The sequence below is a fragment of the Gossypium arboreum genome, chromosome 13, assembly GCF_025698485.1.
Source record: "Gossypium arboreum isolate Shixiya-1 chromosome 13, ASM2569848v2, whole genome shotgun sequence".
NCBI classification, from domain to species: domain Eukaryota; kingdom Viridiplantae; phylum Streptophyta; class Magnoliopsida; order Malvales; family Malvaceae; genus Gossypium; species Gossypium arboreum.
The window spans coordinates 17,904,563-17,927,369 of record NC_069082.1 but is presented as its reverse complement, the minus strand read 5'-3'; the positions used below and the strand labels follow the sequence as shown (position 1 = coordinate 17,927,369).

The 22,807-nt window shown below is 33.5% G+C and overlaps 1 long non-coding RNA gene and 1 other non-coding gene across 2 annotated transcripts; both read left to right on the top strand.

The window, feature by feature from the left end:
• Window positions 1–10,611: 10,611 nt before the first annotated feature.
• LOC128287085 (small nucleolar RNA R71) lies at window positions 10,612–10,718 on the top strand. The gene has a single exon (XR_008277785.1). It is a non-coding gene; the product is annotated as a small nucleolar RNA R71 (small nucleolar RNA).
• A 10,114-nt stretch (window positions 10,719–20,832) lies between these two features.
• Window positions 20,833–22,575, top strand: LOC108452632 (uncharacterized). Its single transcript, XR_008277388.1, has 4 exons — window positions 20,833–21,091; window positions 21,251–21,391; window positions 21,511–21,722; window positions 21,805–22,575. It is a non-coding gene; the product is annotated as an uncharacterized LOC108452632 (long non-coding RNA).
• Window positions 22,576–22,807: the final 232 nt, after the last annotated feature.

Below are 22,807 nucleotides of genomic sequence, written 5' to 3'. Positions count from 1 at the left end.
TGTAGGATGAAATGACTAAAATACCTCTAATAGGTAAAAAGACCGTAAAGCCCCTGTAGGGTAAAGTGACCGTAATACCCTTGTATGGTAAAATGACGAATATGCCCTAATATGCCCTTGTAGGTGATTGATTATGGAAACGTTTCAACTTCAACCCATAACAGGTGTGTACTAACCTTCGTAGTAGCTTAGATTAATATCTGCTGAGAAGCCAAAATGCTAAAATACCGGCATTTCAAGAACTTGTAATGTTGCATGTGGGTATAGATGTGATAAATACGATAAGTTCGGTGTTTGGATCGATGGAACGGGTAAGAACTCAATTTTATGCACGATGGTAAGTTGGGCCTTAATGGGTAAGAATTGGGCCAAATGGGCTTTTGGGCCCATTTGGGTAAAATTGATAGAAAATGGAATTTGGAAAAGTTGCATGTTAACACGGTTAGTATTGTTGTAAAATTTGGGTTAAGCAGGCTTAGTGGGCTAAATTAGCATTCGTAGGGCCAATTAGGGGTTTTGGGCCCAAAAGCCCGAATTTGATAAGTGGGTTAAAGATCATTATTTAAACACTCGAAAATATTGACAATTGTAATGAACATGGAAAACCCTAATTTTTGGTAAAATTACGAAAATACCCTTATAATATGAAAAATGACAGTTTTGCCATTGTGGGCAAGTGACTAACTTGGACTTTGCGGTTGACGGATTTGATTGTGAATATATGTTGGTGATATGAATGACTTGACTATGATTGTTTGATTCAAATATGGGCATGACATTCTGCATACATGACATATTGCATGGGATATGGGTTATATTGATGGAGGAAGTGCTAAAAGGGCTCTGCCCCAATTTACCGAAAAGGGCTTTGCCCCAGTTTATCAAAAAGGGCTTTGCCCCAGTTATTAAAAGAGGCTAGGCCTCCAGTTATATGATAAAGCAGATATGCTGCCAGTGGAGAGTTTAGTTGGGTGGGTTGAGTTATTCCTCATATGGAGAGCTTGGTTGGTACGGGTGGAGAGTAGCGGATGGTGGGTCGAGTAGCCTCCCCAAATGGGCTTGCATACATTCATTGACATTACATGTGATGTTGAAATGGGCTTGCATACATCCATTGACATTACATGTGATATTGAAATGGGCCTAAGGGCCATACCATTTACAGTAAAGGCTTCGACCCAGTGATATGATTTATGAAAAGGCTTCGGCCTAGTGATATGATTTATGGAAAGGCTTCGGGCCAGTATATGTCAAGACTAAATAGGGCTTTGGCCCAGATTGTACTGATACCATGTTTTTTACTATTTTTTTGTTATTGGGGTTACACACTGAGTTTTCGTAAACTCACCCCGTTTCTAACTGTGCAGGTAATCCCTAAGCTTAGATGGTTTGGAGTTGTAAGGGACTCGGAGATGGCCACACTACTATTTCTGTTTCTTTTAATTGCAATAAGTAGCCGATTTATTTCTTTATAAGTTTTATCTTATTAATATTATTATTTGGTTTTGGGTTGTAATAAGGCCATTTTAATTATTTTTCTAGGATTATTTTATCTTATACCCTATATTTTTCTGATAACAATATGAGTTAGACCTAGGGCGTGTTTCCAAAATGATAATTGTTTTCAAAATAACGCAACGATACAATTAATCGGTTTATCAAAAATATCTACTTAAATAAATTCCAACTCGTTTTTCTCAAAACCTAACCTAGCACCAAAGTGTGGCAATGGTTGTGGGCATGTCTAGGATTGGATCCAATCAAGAGCTTGGTACTTAAGCAGCCTTCTAGGCTCATCTCCTCTGTTTCGGATACCTACCTGGTGCACAGCTTCCATTCACTTTATTAACTTAGCAAAGACTATCTTTTAAAACACTAAGAAGGACGTTGAAAGAGGCATGGGTTTTCTTAAAAACTTCAATGTGACACGTCGGATCCGGCCATAACGTCTGGGCCGGGTTTGGGGTGTTACACTCGATCTATGGATCCCTTTACTAGGTTTCACCCTAATCTGACAAAATCTTGTCACCCTATGTCTAGGTGCGCAAACAACTCCGCTTAATTATGACAAATTTACCCTTAGACAAGGTCTATTCCTCCTCTGAATAAGAACTTATCTTGAATTAGTATCCTGGGATATCAAAATAAGAATTAAGAGCACATAATTAAGAATAAGTTAAATATTTATCATACAATTCAGAAAGTAATAACAAGATTCGTCTTAGGTTTCATTCCCCTTAGGTATTTACGGGTTTTAGTTCATAACTAAATAAGATAACATCTCAGAATAATAAAGAATACAAAACATAAAGAAAACCCAAAACTCCTGAAAAAGAAATTGAGGAGAGATCTTCAGTCTTGATGATGAATCCGACTTCTAAGATGGATCAATCAGCTTCCTCGGAGTAATTCCTTACTCCCTATTCTGTGTCTTCTTTTCTTCCTCCTCTACGGTGTATTTATAGGCTTTGGAATGCCTAAGAGTCCTCAAAATTAGCCTTTTTCGAATTGGACTCAACTTGGGCTCAGCAGGGACACGCCCGTGTGACACGCCCGTGTGACACGCCCGTGTGACATGCACGTGTACGATTATTTCAGGCCGTGCTCGAGCCTGCCAAATTGACACGACCGTGTGATTTGACAGTGTGAGGAGGTCCAGGCCATGTTGATTTCGTACTTTGGCCCATTTTCTCCGTTTTGGCCCGTTTCTCTTTCCTTTCGCTCTCCTATGCTCTCCTAAGTATAAAACATGAAATTAAAGCATTAGGAGCATCGAATTCACCAATCCTAAGGGAAAATCATCCATAAAATGCGTTAAGCATAGGGTAAAAATATGTATATATTACGATTTATCAAATACCCCCACACTTAAGCATTTGCTTGTCCTCAAGCAAAATTCTCAACTCATAATCAAAATAAATTCTTCTCAACTTAAAATTTCTATCGATAATATCTCAAAATAATCCATAGGTAATCATACATTGAGAATTCAACTAAAAGAATATAAAAGTTTCAGACATTCCAAGTTGAGTATTTAATCATGCAAACATAGGTGTCTCCCCTCATCTAAGTAATTACCTTTGATTCAGAATATCACAGAGTTTCACATCCTCACTAAAGATTCACTCAAATCACTCGAGGTGTTTAAGGACAATAAATGAAGCACTCAATAGTCAATAATAAAAAGTCATTACATAGGCTTGCATGAAAATCAAATCTCCACCACTATAATTTAAGATGATACATCAATCAAAAGGTCTTTAAAGGGTTGTAATGAGGCTTGGTTAGGGGGTGTGGTCACAACCTGAAAGAAAGGGTTAGAATCGAGATTGAGTTGAAAAATTACTTAACTAGAAAAATAGCTAGTCATCAATTGCGTACAACAGAGCTTTTCTCAGAATATGGAATTTAAATACTGAAGCTTACAAAGTATACCTATTTTTTTTTAAGAATAAGTTAAATAACATAGACTAACTATTAAGAACAAGACATGGCTAAACAATTTATTCAACTCAAATCTCGACAAAAATAGGGATTAATTTAGGGGATTTCAACAATAAAGGGTTAAGGGTTAATATTAAGGATAATACAAGAAATGGCTTGTTAGCTCAACGGGGTTTACTAAGGGTTAATCATGGAGGTAGGCTTTTCATGGCATGAGTGGGTTAATCCTAAGTGCCTTAATTATTTTAACATATCAAATCAAATGGTGTGGTCTTGACATGCATAATCAAGCAAGTTCTAGAATAACAATTCAATACTGACGCACTCAAAGCAATAATAAAAATGAGCATGAAAGAATTAATAGATGCTTAAAAGGCTCAAAAATCTCACAAAAATTATGGCTTTTTGATGTTTAAAACTTGTGAATTCAAACTCAAAGTACTACCTAAACTTTGGGGAAACAACCTAAGATTTTAAATTCTTAAAGATCAACTTATCATGCTTGATTCTCTAATGTCTTGAGGTTTAAACAATCAATGCATAAATGCCTATGTTTTAATTCAAGATATATCAATCAATGTCATGAATCAATCAAAATTTATCCTAAATACAATATGAGAGCTTTTCAAGAGAACGAGGCAGTCATTCAGGGATTTTTCTGATAATGAAATAAATACCCCCTCACGCTTAAGATGTATGTTGAAACCATTTCTTTAAAAGAGAGAATTTTAAAAATGGGAGTCTCCATCAATCTTTTTAGGTGTGATTGGATCACCTTATAAAACATTTTGGTCTACGAAAAATGTGAAAAACAGGTTCGGGAGTTGGTTACGCACGAGGAAGGATTAGCACCCTCGCAACGCCCAAAATTGGTACGAAATTGAATAGTTTTTTGTCTTAATGTCAAAAGTTTGAAAGAATTTAAAAGTAGGATCCCTTTTTGAAACTGGAATAATTTGAGTTGAAAATCGAGATTCCTTCGCTCCAAAAGAATACAAATATCACATCCAGCATGATTGGACACGATATTCTTAAACTTTCGTAACTGAAATCATCTTGTGATTTACAAAATCTATTTAGAATGATACTTTAGACATTTAGACAAACGGGAAATCGCAACCCAGCATGTTAGGGCACTACTTCTCGAATTCCTAAATACAAAAACATTGCCTCATTTTTAAAAAATCTTTTGGATTAAATGAAGTATAAATTTTAAAACAATGATGCATTTAACATATTACAAGATGTCAATATTAAATAATATAAACTACATGATGTATATTTCAACATTACATGCAAATATAGTATAGAAAATGATAAATAACGACATAAATTACACAATATACATTAACATTTCATGCATATATAATCATAAATAACATAAATATACATACATTATTATTTCATGCAAAATACAACATAGAAAATAATGAATATAACAATATAAATTACATAATATATACAATAATATTTCATGCGAAACAATCAATTTTCATGCAAATACATAAAAAACAATAAATAAAATAACAAATAATTTATGAGATAAAATTAACATATTAAAACAATATTAAATAAATATAAAAGGATACAAAAATAAACAAACAAATTATGAACATATAAAAAGGGATAAAATCTAAATACAATAAAAAATAAATGAGGTAAAAATATTTAAAACAATATATAAATAATAAAGGAGAATTTTTTAAAAATAGTTAATATATAAAAATATATTATATGATATAATAACTTAATATATATATTTATAAAAATATTAATATATTAAATAGGAACAAAATTTTATATTAAATTTTAGAATATTACTTACTAAACACTAAATAATGATATATAAAATGTAATTTTCAATAATAATTTACAAATTTTAAAATTATACATAATAAATAATTAATAATAAAATGATATAGTAAAATAAAAATAATATAATGAATAATAAAAGATATAATATATAATAATTTTACACATATAAATAATGTTGATAGTAAAGATAAATAATATATAAAGTATTTAATAAATAAATTATATAAAAATATTTAAAAGGATTAAAATTAAATAAAAATAAAGCTCTAGGGTTAATTTTAAGATAAAAAAATTTGGACCTAATTGAAACGTGCGCTAAAATCTGAGGGACTCACTGAGCAATTAGCCCTAATCCCAAAACGGCGTCGTTCTCAAAATAAGTCTTATAATAGCAACTAGGACTAAATTAAAACAAAAATAAAAGGTCAGGGCCAAATTAAAATAAAAATAAAATAAAATTATAAATATTAAAAATGCGGAAGGATCAATTGGGCAATTAGCCCTTTAAACAAAAACACGCGGATCCTACTCGGGTCACGGGTCAACGCGCGGATCCTAAGCTTTAAAACGACGCCGTTTTGAAGCTTATCGTTTTAAGCAAAACGACGCCGTTTCCATGAGGCTATATAAGCCAAATTTTGGCCCCAAAAATTCATTTTAAACCTATTTTAAAAAAAACCAAAGAAACCTCTGAAATGAGGCAGAGAGCAGGCCCTCGGAGCTCCGTCGAGCCTCCGTCATCGGGCTCCCATGCGCCCACGCGCCGTCGTTAGCCTCGCCGGATACGGCGGCCGGAAGCTGAAAAGCTTCGATTTTTAGCGCAAATCCGACGGTAAGCCTCTCTTTGCTTCATTTTTAGCGATATTTAAATGTATTCATAAAGAAAAATAAAGTAAAAAGAACAAATCACCTTTGTTTCTTCAATCAACTGTTGGTATTTTATTATATATGTGTATATATCAACTGCAGTTTTACATCGTTTCGATTCGGGCTTTTATAGCCACTGAAAATCATCATAAAATAATATTTACAATGTTTGATTTTATTTCTTGCTATATTTGCCTCTGCTGTTCTTCTTTCTTTTTTTTGCAGGTACCAGTGAGCAATCCGGCGACGATGGGGGTGTTGATGGTGATTTACTGGCACGCTGATTGAGGCGATAATGGCACGAATCTGTCGGTGATGGGATTGGCATACCGATTGCGGCGCGAGTTTGGGGCCTTTATCTGGTGCTTGCGGTGCCTAAGGTTTCAGAAACCCTAGGCTTTCTATCTTCTGTTAATGGTTTGGGCCCTTTGGGCCGTGTTTATTTGTTGGGTTGGGTGTAACTGGGTATTTGGGTTTTAGACTAATTGGGTTGTAACCAAATTTTGGGTTATCAGGCCTTTAAGACTGTTTATTGTAATTTGGACATTTAACAGGAACATTTAGTTTATAAATTTTTGTTTATTTTATTTCACGGGCCCGGGCAAAAATAGGTTCCTACAATGTACATTGCCCTCAATGTACAAAGATAGATATTAGAATATAAAAATAAGATAGGGAGAGAAGTGAAACTTCCTGTATGATGAATTCATCGAACTGGAGTTTTGGAGAGTAATCGGTGCGAAAGTGGAGGAGGATACTCTGGCGGTGGTAGAGGTTCATTAGTCCATAAGTCCTACGCCAAAAGAATATTATATCTAGTGGTAGCTATGGTCGTGGTCGATCAGGACATGGTAGTCGTGGAGAACCTTTCCCGGTGGAGTTTTTAGTTCCTATGCGATGATGAGCTTAAGAGCTCTATATAACTGTGATAAAATTAGGAACTTTTTAGGGGATATTAGGAAGAATAATTACTCATAAAGAAATAACCGAAATTGATAATTAAAAATAAAATTCTAAAATCTAATAAAAATAAAAAGTAGTTTTAATAAAAATTAAAAACATAAAATAATAAATAAATCTTTTTAAACATCTTCATCGCTAGATGCTTCGCGAGGTGGGACTGGCAAAGAGATGTGGAGGTGCTGACAAATTTGCTGTAGAATAGCATCAATATTGTCAAATTGTTGAAAACACTGCTGCTCGAATCGAGTGAGGCGCTCAGAGATGTCAACATATAAAGCCGCCGCATGAACTGGATGAGAGGGTGGTGGTAGCTGAGTCGGTGGGTCCTCGTGCTGTGGAGGGACATCATCAGGAATGTCCTCGTAGGCCTCCTCCTCATTAGATTGGGAGAGACAATATTGAGGAGGGTAGGTTTCTCGGTGCTTTTCGATCATCCTCATGCTAAGCATGCTTGAGATGTCTTGTGGAGACATCTAGCCAATGAGGGTTAAGGATGATTCTTGGATTGCGGTGCTGAGGAGCCCAAAGTGTCAAGCCAATCGCGTCACATAGGGGCCAATGGAGATGACCCCCTTCCTATGCTGCTCTGTCTGTTGCTGAATCGCGAGGGTAATGAAATAGGCAAGGTCGATGACGTACCCGTGCGACATACACCATAAAAAGTAGGCGTCGTGGGTATTGACGATGCCAGTGCTCTCTTGCCTCCCCATTATCGTGTGAGCCAAAATAGCGTGTAAGTACCTCGGGGATGATGGGAGAATTGATGCCTTCGAGCAGCTAGGATTGTAAGAGGCAGCGCTACAAGCCAAAGTGTGCCAGCACTTCGAGGGAGAGAAGTGTATGTGGCGAGTAAGAGCATGTAGTTCATTCTCCTCCTTGAACTCCTCCGTATATAAGCCCAGTGCAGCACTAAACTCTGGGACACTTAGCTGGCAAATTAATCCACCTAGGAGAAATTGGACCGTGTCGGGATCATCGTAGTTCGTCATTACAGTCTGAAGATGGAACGTTTAGCATAGTTCCATAGTGAGCTCGAGGTATGTTGGCTCGATGATCCCAAAGAACAACTCCCAAGGGTCAGTGGTTAGGAGGGCCCGAATCACATCAGCCAACTGAACTTGTTCTACGGCAGCCCAGTCGATGTAGCGGCCCGCAATTAAAGGTCGGGCCCGAAGTATTTGGAAAAGTTCTTCTTAGGGCCCTCAGGGAAACTGCAGGAGAGGGTGACGAATTTTCGTGGTTGGACCCGCGGAAGATGACGCTCCCTTCCTCTTCTTTGAAGTAGGTACAGCGGTTTTCTTTCCTCGTGAAGATGACATGGTACCTACAATCAAAACCATTAATTCATCTTGAGGAATGATCAAAGTAAAATGAAGACAAATTTCAAATAAAAATCAGAATTTTAGCCACAACTACTAATATTAACCAAACATAACCAACATAATTATTTTGATAGCATAATTTCGTGACATTATCATTGTAATGGCATGAGAATGGCCATAGTAATGGCATGTGTATGACAAAAGAGTGAGGCTTTCTTAACAACTCAATTTAACATGAAATGTATGATAAATAATCTAATAATACAGAAATAATGAACAAAATGGAAATAGTAAGAGAAAAATAAAGCTTATTTTAAAAATAAACATTAAAAGTAAGTAGAATAGAGGTGAGAGTAAACAAACGCTAAGGGAGAGAAATCGGGGGTCAAAAATAGAGTTGGAGGCGGCGCACGGGAGTGGCAGGGAGGCCATGTGGAATTGCAGCGGCTAGGGTTAGAGTTTTTGAATGGGGAAGACAATGAATAGTACAGCGTATTTATAGATTTTGGGGCACACGGCTAGGTAACACGCCCGTGTTCCCCAATTTCAGCTCGTGTGATTCGTGAATTTTGAATTTGAGCTCGTCTAACATTTAGTCCACGCCCGTGGTCCTTAGGCGTATGGGTGCACACAATCGTGTCGCACGACCGTGTCTGGCGTTGTTCGCTTCTCCCACGCCCGTGTCAATCTAACAGGTTCGACCACGGGTGCTAGACACGGGCGTGTCGTACACCCGTGCTGTTTTAACAAGTTCACCTGTGCCAACATCAATAATTGTTTTAGCAGTTGCTAAAAAGGGCCTTCCTAGAATTAAAGAAGTGTTGCTATCCTCCTCTATGTCTAGAACAATGAAGACAACGGGAAATATAAATTTATTGATTTTAACTAGGACATCTTCATAATACCCCTAGGGAATCTGATAGTTTTATCTGCTAATTGAATGCTCATCCTAGTCTATTTGGGTTTCTCGAGACCTAGTTGCTTAAACATTTTCTAAGGCATGATGTTGATATTAGCCCCTAAATCAGTTAATGCATGATTAACATCTAAACTACCAATTAAGTAAGGAATTGTAAAACTCCCTGGATTTTTTAATTTGTTCGGTAGCTTATTTTGCAGAATAGCTGAGCACAGTGCATTTATCTCCACATGCGACGCCTCGTTCAACTTCCGCTTATTTGCTAAAAGCTCCTTTAAAAATTTCATTGTGTTTGGCATCTGCAATAGAGCTTCAATAAACGGTAAGTTAATGTGTAATTTTTTTAAGAGTTTAAGGAATTTACCAAATTGTTCATCTGAGTGGTCTTTCCTTGTCGCATTGGGGTATGACACACGAGGTTTATATTCGACATTCACTGATTTGTTTTTATTATGACCTACCTCACCTTGACCTTTGCTTAGCACAGTTTCTTGCCTCGGTTCTGGTTTAGGATCAACGACTCTTTCGTCGTCTTGAATATTAATTGCGTTGAGCTGTTCCCTTGGGTTGGGTTCAATATTACTTGGCAAGCTACCTTGTGGTCGTTCGGAGATTAGTTTGGAAAGCTGGCCTATCTGAGTTTCGAGCCCTTGGATCGACGCTTGTTAATTTTTAAGTGTTGTCTCATTGTTGTGAAAACGGGTTTCAGACACCGATATAAACTTTGAGAGCATCTCTTCAAGGTTCGATTTCTTTTCTTATTGATAGGGTGGTTGTTGAAAACTCAGAGGATGTTGTGGTCTTTGATTTCCTTGACCACCCCACGAGAAATTGGGGTGGTTCCTCTAACCTACATTGTAAGTGTTACTATATGGGTTATTTTGGGATCGAGAGTTATTGTTACCCATATATTGGACTTGTTCCTTCTCGATGCCAGAGTTGAAGGGTTGATACTCTATGCATGCTCCTCCTCCATTCGTCTCGCACCTCATTATTGAATGTACCTGAATAGAACCAAGTAAACCATCAATCTTTTTATTTAGAAGTTCTACCTGATTTGACAGCATAGTAACCGAATCGACGTTATAAACGCTTGCTGTTTTAGTTGGCTTAGTCCTCATGACTTGCCACTGATAGCTATTCAGTGACATCTCCTCTATAAACTCATAGGCATCTTCAGGTGTTTTATTATTGATGGTTCTGCCAGGAGCTACGTCAACCATTTGTCGAGTCAAAGGATTCAGGCCATTATGGAACGTTTGAACCTGTAGCCAAAGCGGTAACCCATGGTGAGGGCACCTTCTCAGTAAGTCTTTGTATCTCTCCCATGCATCGAAAAGAGTTTCTAAGTCCATCTACACAAATGAAGAGATATCATTACGTAATTTAGCCATTTTAGCCGACGAAAAATATTTTAATAGAAATTTTTTGATCATTTGTTCCCAAGTAGTGATTGACCCTCGTGGTAATGAGTTCAACCATTGTTTAGCTTTGTTTCTCAATGAAAAATGGAATAACTGAAGACGAATGGCATCATCAGAAACACCATTAATTTTAAATGTATCGCATAGTTCTAAGAAGTTTGCTAAGTGAGCGTTGGGATCCTCATCCTGCAAACCATCAAACTGAACAAATTGCTATATCATTTGAATAGTCTTAGGTTTTAGTTCAAAAGTATTTGCAGCTACAGCAAGTCTAACTATGCTCGATTCAGTTCCTGTTAAAGAAGGTTTAGCATAATCATACATAGTGCGTGGAGCAAGATTTTGATTAACCGCAATTGCAGGAGGTAGCTGATTGTCTTGGTTTTCAGCCATCTCTTCGGTTGGGAGTTGAGTATTGTCCTCTTACTCGTTCTCTGTGTATCTTAAGCTTCGCCTTATTTCTCTTTGATGTCTGCGAACTGTACGATCGATTTCTTCGTCAAAAAGTAGTGGTCCTGACGGGTTTCTTCTAGTCATAAACTATAAAAACCTGCCAAGAGAAAGAAAAAGTAAATTAATAAATAATAATAATAATAATAATAATAATAATAATAAATTAAATTAAATTAAATTGCAAGAAAAATGAATGGCTAAAGTAATAAAAATTGAGCGTTCCTAATATCTTAGTTCCTTGGCTACAGCGCCAAAAACTTGATCGCGTGATTTCGTGATAGGTTTTAAATATTTATAATTAATCATTCTTGAAACTAACTATTATCGCAATGTAGGCAAGTGTACCTATCGAACAGTAGTATAGTTTTAGCAAGACCGGATTGTCGAACCCAAAAGAACTAAAAGTACTAGTAATGACTGTCTTTTTATTATCTAGCCTAAGAATAAAGAGGTTTTTGTTTGAACAAACTAATTATCTAATCTAAGAACTCATAGAGAATAGAATTGGGGAATTGCTTCTGGGAAAATCGATTGAATTAAGACAATACCTAAAGGAAAATCCACCTAGACCATACTTGTTATTCTAGCTCCGAATCGGACGATTTATTCATTTAACTTGTTCTGTAGAGATCCCTAAGTTATGTTATTATCCCTATTCAAGACTAATAACGTCTAATCCCTAGATTGAATAATTGAGACCTTTCTCTAATTAACACCCTAGGGTTGCATTAACTCGATATAAGGATCCCCTTATTAGGTTTCACCCTAATCCGACAAAATCTTGTCACCCTATGTCTAGGCGCGCAAACAACTCCGCTTAATTATGACAAATATACTCTTAGATAGGGTCTATTCCTCCTCTAAATAAGAGCTTATCTTGAATCAGTATCCTGGGATATCAAAACAAGAATTAAGAACACATAATTAAGAACAAGTTAAATATTTATCATACAATTCAGAAAATAATAACAAGATTCGTCTTAGGTTTCATTCCCCTTAGGTATTTAGGGGTTTTAGTTCATAACTAAATAAGAGAACATCTCAGAATAATAAAGAATACAAAACATCAAGAAAACCCAAAACTCCTGAAGGAGAAATTAAGGAGAGATCTTCAGTCTTGATGATGAATTCGGCTTCTGAGATGGATCAATCGGCTTGCTCAGAGTAATTCCTTACTCCCTATTCTATGTCTCATTTTCTTCCTCCTCTAGGGTGTATTTATAGGCTTTGGAATGCCTAAGAGTCCTCAAAAGTAGCCTTTTCCGAATTGGACTCAACTTAGGCTTGGCAGGGACACGCCCGTGTGCGATTACTTCAGGCCGTACTCGAGCCTGCCAAATTGACAGGCCGTGTGGTCTGCCCGTGTGAGGAGGTCCAGGCAGTGTTGATTTCGTACTTTGGTCCATTTTCTTCGTTTTTGGCCCGTTTCTCGTTCCTTTCGCTCTTCTATGCTCTCTTAAGTATAAAACATGAAATTAAAGCATTACGAGCATCGAATTAACCAATTCTAAGGGAAAATCATCCATAAAATGCGTTAAGCATGGGGTAAAAGTATGTATATATTACGGTTTATCAAAGCTGGTGTGGGTGATTGGTGCTGCACATACAAGAGAGTTTAGTATGTTTCTTCAATTATTAATATTGATTATATTCTTGGTCTAGTTGAAGCATTTAACTCATCAATGAGTGTTCTTTTTTGCCACAGGAAATGGGATGGTTCACTTCTTAGGTGTTATCCAAAATGGTATAAAATTAAGTTACACTTTTAATGCTTGATTTTCATAAAATTAAATTAAATTGCTCGGGTTAGTTTAATCAGACATGATTAAATTCATTTATCAAATAAAAAATCAATTTGACATATTTGATTTCAAACTAAATTATTTATACTCGAGCTCTAATTCAAGTTGAACTTGGTTAGTCTTACAAGTTATCTGTAGTCAAATGTTAAAATATTTGAATTTAGCTTACTCAATAACTCAAGCTCGAAACAAGAAAACAAAATTAAGTTGAAGTTATTTTCTAAATCCCAAATAGTAATAATGGTTATTTTTTACTTATACATATATATACACACTTGGATCATATCTATTACTGTCTCAGTTAGAAAAGGGCAGAAGCACGTGACTGATTGTATGTAAAACTACGTTTCATAGTTATCTTTTGTGTATCATCCCTCTTTCTACTATAATATGCTCTGTTAATTTATATAACTTTATTTTGATTTATCATTTTGTATTATTTAGAGATTTCATATTTGGGTTTCTTATTTATATTATATTAACTCCTGGAAAAGGGACACATTGTTCACGCAACTATGAGGAATTTGGGTTAGTTTTTCTTCTCTCTTTGCTGTCTTTGGTTCATCTGTAGAAGGTGATGACTTTGTTTTGCTTTTATTCGATAGAAACAATGATTACATTTGATTTTAATGGCATTTTTGTTTATTCCTTTTGAGTTAGGATAAAATTAAAGTGGTGAGTAGCACAGACATTCCCTTTTTTACATGAATTCATTTTGCTTAAGCTGCCAAAATAACAAACTAAGGACTTCCAATTCTGTGAATTTTCTGGTAACTTTTTATTATTGTTGGGTAGGAAGAACGCTCTAAGTGTATGACTACTTAATTTATTTAAATTAAATCAATTTTACTATTCCTCTTCTCTTGTCTCCATCTGTATAAAATTCTGTCTTTTATTCTATTTTTTGGGAAAAACTAAAATGAGAAAAAAAAAATTTCTATTGTGGGTTTTTCCAATAGACCAATAAAATAAAATGAATTCTGAATTCTTAACAAACCAAGGAAAAAGATAAGGTTGAGGGCCTTTTTAAAATTTATACTTTTTTTAAATAAGTCTTATTTAAGCATGAAGAGAGCAAGTTGTGCTTGTATGTAAGTTACCAAGCAGAAAGAGATTTAAATAATTAGTGGATGATAAAAATTTCATATGATCTTGAATTTGCTGCTCAATAAGTGATCATTCTATTTTGCCCGAGAGTTGTTTTCTCTCAAAATAATGATTATGTAATTCTCTTGATGTTGATTGGCTGCCTACTTTTATAGGATTATGAGCATGCAAGTTATAATCCTGTTGCCTTTGATATTACAAATCACTTCTGTGAGATGGTTGCCGGTTATACACAGAAACACCCCATGTTATGGATTATAGTAAGTATCCAGGTGAACCTTTTGGATTTCATTTTTTTTCTTTTGGATCTTTCTTTTGATTTTTTACGTGTCAGTTGTTAGCTGCTTAAGGTGTAGGCGATAATACAGGATTGTCAATGACTCAATTCTGCTTTATGTTTACTATGCTTTTTAATATGTATTTATGATCTGAAATTTAAATAATTCATTTGGATGAACAACTTATTATAGTGCCTAAAATGTTGTCAAGCGGCATGCTTCTTTTATTTTCTTTTTAATATTAAATTTTGCCCATTTATTCTGTCAGTTAGAGCATATTAAACAATATATATATACATGCATATATGTGTGAGTGTGTGTCTCCTTACATTAAATTCTTCGTTATGTATTTAATAAAGTCAATTTTGTGTCTGGCTGCAGGCATTAGTGATAATAAGATATATCATTATCACTTAAATCTTAGAGGAAGTGTTTTCGCGTATAAGGTGACTAGGCTACCTTCAATTCCTAAGAATGATGCAAAGTTTAGGTACGCACCATACTTAAACATTTCTCGATCTAAGGTTATATTTTAGCTTTATATTTTAATTATTATTTTTAGTTTTAGAAAATGAAAATATTAGAAAAATCCTTCGTTTATATTTGAAGTTTGTTAAAACTTGAAATGCTTCAAAAATTATTGGTTTTACTTGTGAATTTTACCTTCATTTGTTTTTTTTTATTGTGTTTTAGTTGTAGAAATTAAAATATTTGAAAAAAAATTGCTTATTCATCAATTTACATTTGAGATAACCTTGATTCTAAAACCATTGTTTTGAATATTTTTCAGCTTATTAAGAGAGTAAGATGGCATCCACTTTCACAGCCATGTCATCAGTTGGCTCATTCGTTGCATCCAATAGTTTGGTCATGGATAAGAAGCTTTCATCTTCTTCCAACACATTGTCATCTTTAGCATCCATTTCGTCATCTTCATTTCTTAGTAGATGAAATGTTGTTATTAGAAGATCTCGTCTGCCCAATATTTCTGCAGCAAAAGAGCTACATTTCAATAAGGATGGGTCAGCCATAAAGAAATTACGAGTGAGTCTTTGTTTCAAATGCTAAAAAGTTGCCTAACTGGTTAAGTATTCAACTGAACTTCACAACCTTTATATGTTTGCTCTAGCTTACCTCATGTTCTTTTGTTGTAGACTGGTGTGAACAAGCTTACTGATTTGGTTGGAGTCACTCTTGGACCAAAAGGCATGAATGCCACTTTTGCACTTCTGAATCTAACATGATTAGTACTATTCAAATCTATAATATTTTTCCCCTCTGTTTGTAGGTTCATTAGCATCTTGTCCTGATGAGAGTGTAGTCTATGAAGCTTTAAACTTTGCATTGCCCTCCGAGGTATTAGAATTCTTAGTTCAAAACTTAGTAATTTGTCTTTTATAAAAGACCAAATTTCCAATTTTCAATGTTGTTTAGGCTCGTAAACAAGATGCTCTATTTGGACTTGCTGTTAGTAAAGGACTTGCTGTATTTTATTTATATCTTTATATTTAATCTAATTTTTATTATTTATTTTATTTTTGATTCTATATTTTTATTTTTATTTTAATATTTAAGATAACTTAGAGTTCTAACTTTTGGATTTTATTTGTGTTATTAATTTATTATTTTAAATTCTAAATTTAAATTCTTCAATTTTAATATTTAGTTTTAAAGTTAAAATTTTCATAGAAAATTTAATTTAAAAAGTATTTTTATTTATCCTTAAAATATATAGTTTGAAGTTAAAATTTAAAAATAAAACATAATAAAATATTTAACATAGAAATAAATATTATTTAATTAAAATAAAATAATTTTTTAAAGGCCATGATTTTTAGCGGCGTTTGTGGGAAAAGCGCCGCTAAAGGTCATGATCTTTAGGGCGTTTTTGGGAAAGCGCCGCTAAAGGCACGTTTTTAGGAAAAGTGCCGCTAAATATCATGACTTTTAGCGGCGTTTTTTTCATAAACGCCACAAAATGTTAGCGGCGTTGTCTTTAGTAGCGTTTTTTGCGGCGTTTGTAAAAGCGCCGCAAATAGTTTTAGCGTCGCTTATAGACCCAAAAAAACGCCACTAAAAACCTGTTTTGCTGTAGTGGTGCGGTATATACACTCTAGCATACTTGTTGGACCAACTTATGCGATGATCACCCTTAAATTTCACTTGTCGTTGGGGTAATGATCAAGTAAGCTCTTCATCTTTGGTTCAAGCTTGAATTCAACCACTTTGGTGACAACAACTCATTCAATTAGAAGGCCCATGATTAAGGCGACATCTTCCAAAGCTATTATCGCTTCGCTACAAAGGAAGTAGAAGGTAAGAGTCTTTGGTCTCCATATTTCCATCAGTGTTGTGAATAACAACGATTGCAATAGAATAAGAGGTATTTTGGCCACCTTTAAAAAACTCGATATATCTAGACGATTTTTAAGATGATTGCATTATTTGTTTAGCATCTGATAATTTACAAGTCTAAACCAGAAAGTTTCGTTCTTCAACCTAGAAATTAAATTAAAGAAAAAATTCAATATTCTATAATAAGCATAAATTTAATATAAACGATAAAAAATCAGTACTTGCTTAAGTGATAACTTAATTAAAATTACCATATCAATGACTACAAGAGCTATATGATTCACTTGCTTCAACAGGGTCATACTAGAGTTTCAAAACATCGAATTAAAGGAGAAAAGAAAGATTATGGAGAGATTTTTTAGGTTAAGAAATAAAAAATGGTGGGAGACAACTTCAATTGAGAGCTATAAGTCAATTTTAGTTTAATTCCAAATAAAATGTTTTATTTGCAAAATCATAAAAATTTTAAAAATATTAACTTTACTAAATAATAAATGCTATTTTTATATAATAAATCTTAATTTTATTATAATTTAAACGTATTTAATTTTTTTAAAATAATATAACAACTAAATTGATTTATCTAATAATAAAAAATTAATTTAATCCAATCTCTCCCGAAAACTTTAATTAAAAATAAAGTATTGGTTACATTATCCAAGTACCTGTGCACGTCCAAAAAAAAAGAAGAAGAAAAAAAGTATAGCATAACCCTTGCACTTCTAATATATAAATGAAAATTCCAGTATTAGTTTTGAAAGTCAATACAACAAATACAAAATCTTAATTCATAGCGTTTACTTTCATTTGTACAGCGACAGCTTTTAATTAATTAACACTAATAGAGATTGAGATTTAATCACAATTAATATCTTTGTTTGGAAGGTTATCACTTAATATTTTTTTTAATAGAAATGTCAAAGGAGTAAGTAATACAGTATAGATTACAAATTAATCCAGCTTTGCTGTTCCTTTTTTTTCACTGCATATACAAGGGAGAGAGAGGGATGGGTGATATACAACTTCAACCCTGATTTATAATACCAAGAAACAATAACTTTTTCACACAAACTTCATTATGATAAATGTCAAAGCAAAATGGGAATGGTTAAAAAGGTAATTTAGTTGAAATTGGGTAACATCAATTTAATTCAAATTTTCTTAACAAAAGTATATGACTATTTATTTATTTTACTATCTTCAAATAATAGTGATTGTGTGAGGGATCATAATGCTGAGTAGATTATTGGGTTCGCTAAATATTTGAGTAATTGCACTATTTTGAAGGCAAAGTTTTGGAAGATATTGGATGGGTTGAATATTATTTTGGATACGCATTTCGAGAGAATTCTAATCCAAACAGATAGTATTGAAGCTATTAATGTAATCATAGAAGATTCTTCGGGGAACTCTAATCCTGTGATAATCAGGAGAATTCATCATATTCTGAAGAGGGTGGAGCAGTAGAAAATTCAATATATTCCTAGAGAAGATAACTCAATTACTGATAGTCTAGCCAAGACAGTTCATACTAAGAGATTAGGCTTAAGATTATTTGAAGATCCTTCTTTGAGAGTCTAAGTTTATTAACTTTGTATCTTCCTTTGAGAGTCTAAGTTTATTAACTTTGTATTTTTATTTTATTCACAAAAAAAATATCTTCAAATAAAATAACTTGAATAATTCCTCAAACAAATCATCTCGGTAAAAAACTATCATTCCTTTTTTAAAGACTATTATTAATGTAAAAGATAAATATAGATCTTGTTACATATATTTTATTCCATTCACATAGTAAATATGATATAAATTAATATTTATTTACGAGTGTGATATTAATATACCTTTTATAATATTCTTGTTAAAATAATTTAATAATTTTAATTTTTTTATACAATTTCTATTATTACCCACACTCCCAAACCATTAAATTAGAAAATAATATTAGCTTAAACACCGGTGAACCTACATCCTTCTAATAACGTATTACAAGCTTCAAAAATAGTTGATTGGGCTTCGAGTTTGAGTATTGCAACTTGAGCTTGATCAATATTTTAAAACGGACCTATTTTTTTGTCTAAATTTATTTTTTAGTTTTAATATTTTTTTAAACTCCTAAATTCTAAGTGGGTATTCGTACTTAGATAAGTACCTTGACCCTTGATCATATCTAATATGAATTAAAAAAAAATATTGTTAAGGAACTTCTAAGTTGTGATCTATTGGTGAAGTGTTTACTTTTCTTGGAAATAGTTTAGGTTTAACCATAGGGGTTAGGTGAGATGAAAAAAGTGTATTTTACCTTAACCAATAATCAATGGTTCAATTCTCACTTTTGATATAAAATAATTTTAAAATTCGTAGTCAGCGTTTACTTTTTTAATGAACTTACAGAATGCGAAAGATTAATCACAATGCTTCTTTCAATGAATATATTAAAAAATAAAAAAAAATATCTAAATTTAAATCATTATTATACCTAAAAAATTAATGTTTTTAAGAAAATATATATCATTATTTTAACCAACTATTTAAACTAAATAATAAAGTCAATACCAATTTTGAGAATACATAAATAAAATATTAGATTTCAGCAACGTAAAACTATAAAAAAAACAAAACAAGATTAGTTGCTGAAATAAATAATGGAATGACGTGAGTTGTGGTGTGTACAATGTAAAGGTGCATTAAGGGGTAATTAAATCAGCAGCCCCTCACCATCAGCTAGGAACAGTTCTTCGTTGACTTAATGGCTAAGGGTCGTCGTTTTCTTGTATGTTCAAAGCACCATATTTCCTTTGTTTTCTGTGCAGATTTCTTGAACACACAAAACCTTATTCAATTCCATTTCCAGTCACTTATATAATTTGATGTTTGTCGTGGACCCCCAACTTTTGTCTATTTCTGCCAAAAATATCTTCTTCCCTATTTTCGTAGACAATACTTGTCAAAACCCCTGACTCCACATAACTGTTATTATCATTATAAACTAAACTTAAATATTTTTTCTACCTAAATCTTATGGGTAAAAGTAAAATTTTCATAAAAAAATGATTGTCAAAATTAGTTAACTCAATAAAAATTTGTAAAAATTGAATTATTCATAGAAGAAGAATTGATCCAGTTGAACTGAATTTAACTTAATCTAAATATTTAAATTTTTTGCCATAATTTATACAATAAATTTTATAATTCTATTATTATTTGTTTGTATTTTTATGATTTTTAAATTTTTATTTTGTAATAATTGAACCGAAAATCAGTTTTATGAAGGATCCAATTTTTACAGCATTATCCTAATTACAAAATGTGGGATTATCCATGCTAATCCTATATTCTAGAATCATATATTTCATATTTGGATTGAAAAAAGTTACTTCTCGCCAATAATATGACGACATTAGTGCACCAGTATCGGTAGTGCCAAGATTTTAACAATAATCTCAACGCCACTATTTATTAGGAAATCTTATATTATTTTGTTAATATGAGATTTACTCTATTCTTAATCACTTTAATTCATTTTTATTAAACTAGCTAGAAAATAATAAATACTAATGAATTAAATTATACTAACATTTCAATTATATTCATTATAAACGATTTTGTTCTAATATTATTAATTGAGATAAATTAAAGAAATTTATTTACACCGTGTAAAATTAGAGTAGTTTTACACACTCCAATATTTTTGTATGATTAATATTTTAACATCAACTATCATATTTTATGTTTCATTCACATATATTACGCTTGTCAAGTTTTTCTGCATATTTGTTTTATATAAAACTTTCTAAGTGTTACATATATATATATATATATATATATATATTAATATAAAGAATATTTTAGATCAATATGATAGAAATATTGAATTGATTTAGAAATTTACATAATGATAAGTATAAAATATCTTAATAAATTCAACGATTGAATTATTAAAATATTATTACATTATCTTAAATTTTAATTAACTATTATAAGTGAGTTTTTTTTTTTTTGAAAGCAACCAGGGATATTTATTATCTGAAGAAAATTAAAACGTCTGACAAATGTACTCAAAATAAACTTAAACAACAAGTAGAAAACTCTAGAACAAAAAAGAAAACACATTAAAAATTTTTATATCCCAGTCATTTGAAAATGACCTGTCCCCAACCTTCCATTTTCCTACTTGACGATTCAGATTCATTGGAGATAGGGCCTGAGGGTAGATGAAAACGTTTCTGATGAAGGGCCTCTCTACACCCTCCTTCTCTTCGATCCTGCACTTCATTTCAGTTTGGCTCTCTTGGTCTTTCCAGTTCCGATTGGTATTTGGCATAACCAGGAACCTCACCAAGTAAGTAAATTTTTTCCTTCTTTCTGAGACTTGTTGTAGCAATGATATGGGCTAACTAGTTAGCCAATCTCGGAACAAAGAGAAAAGTAATCGCCTGAAAACTGTCTTTTTCACTTTGGATGTTTCTGATATATGCACTGACCTGCGATTTATCTCTAGATTATGCCATGCATTTGTTGGTAATTGTTTTGGAGTCCCCTTCGACAATAATGTCTGTCAAGCCCATGTCTTTCCCGTAAGAACAGCTTCATAGCAGGCAATAGTTTCCGCTTCAAAGGCCGTAGCCACCATGAAATGGAGGTGGGATGTAGCTATTTTAATTTCCCCTGTATAATTCCTTGTTACTATCGCAGACGCCAACTGATGATTCTTAACGTCAAAAAAAGCATCAAAATTGATTTTGACTGTTGATTGTGCAGGTACCTTCCATTTGACATTTTGCTGGGCAGCACTGACTTTTCTCTCATTTAGTCCATCGATTTCGCCGAGGTAATGCCTTACATATCTAGCTGCCTCTTTCTCTGTATAAGACTTTCCTTTGTGTAAGTTCTTATTTCTGTCCAACCATAGCACCCAAATACCACAGATCACCATTCGACGTTGTACTTCAGTACATTTACTGAAAATCCAAGTAAGCCATTCGATGCATTCATGTGAATCATTTTGCCTAAGCCAGTTGAAATTTAATTCCTTCTATAACTCTTCTGACACAGATACTCCACAAAGACATGCCATAGATTTTCAGCTCCAGCTCTACATATTGGACATATAGCATTTGGGGCCATTCTTCTTTGGTACAGATTAGCCATCGTAGAAATGAAACTCCACGACATTTTTCATGCCAATATCTTTATTCTGTTTGGAAGTTGGAGTTCTCACAGTTGTTTGTAAAATGGTTGGGTTGTAATTTGTGTATCAGTAGGACTAGTAGTAGAGATTTGGCTCTGTAGTATTTTGTAAGCACTACGCACTGTAAATTCTCCCGAGTGCTCCCCACGCCAGAAGATCAAATTCGGATGTGCTTCTCTCACCAGTGGAATTCGTAGGATTCTATCTGCATCATTAGTTTCGAAGGTAGTACGTATCAATTCTGTAACACCCCAAACCCGGCCTAGACGTTATGACCGAATCTGATGCGCCACATCGAAGCGTTCAAAACATTCCGTATTACTTAGTTGGAAAACTTAGTTGGTGTTGTAAAAGACACTTTTAAAAGTAGGTTAAAGTGAATGGAAGCTAAGCACCAGGTAGGAAACCAGGAAGAAGAGGAGGTGAGTCCGTCGGATTGCTTAAGTACCAAGCTCCCTTCGGATCCAATCCTAGACATGCACATCGCCATTGCCACACTCTAACATCTCGTATAATTTTGTGAAAACCGTTTGGTTATGTCCATCTTAAGAAAATGATTAAGGTTGAAAACGTTTGCTTGGCGGAAGTCTTACTTGTATTCGTGTTATTTTGAAATCACTTAATGTTTTTGAAAACGCGTCTTCGAGCTAATCTATTTTGTTAGTTATCATAGATCAGTTTTATCATAATAGAATTAAATAATAAAGAAACAACCCAAACCATAAAAATAATTAGCGGCCTTATTACAAAAACCCAAAACCATAAACGAAAAATATGGAAAATCTAGTTCACCAGAAGAAAACGAATTTGCAGAAAATGTGTGGCCACTCCGAATCCCGCCCAGCTCCAAGTCCACCAACTAGGGCT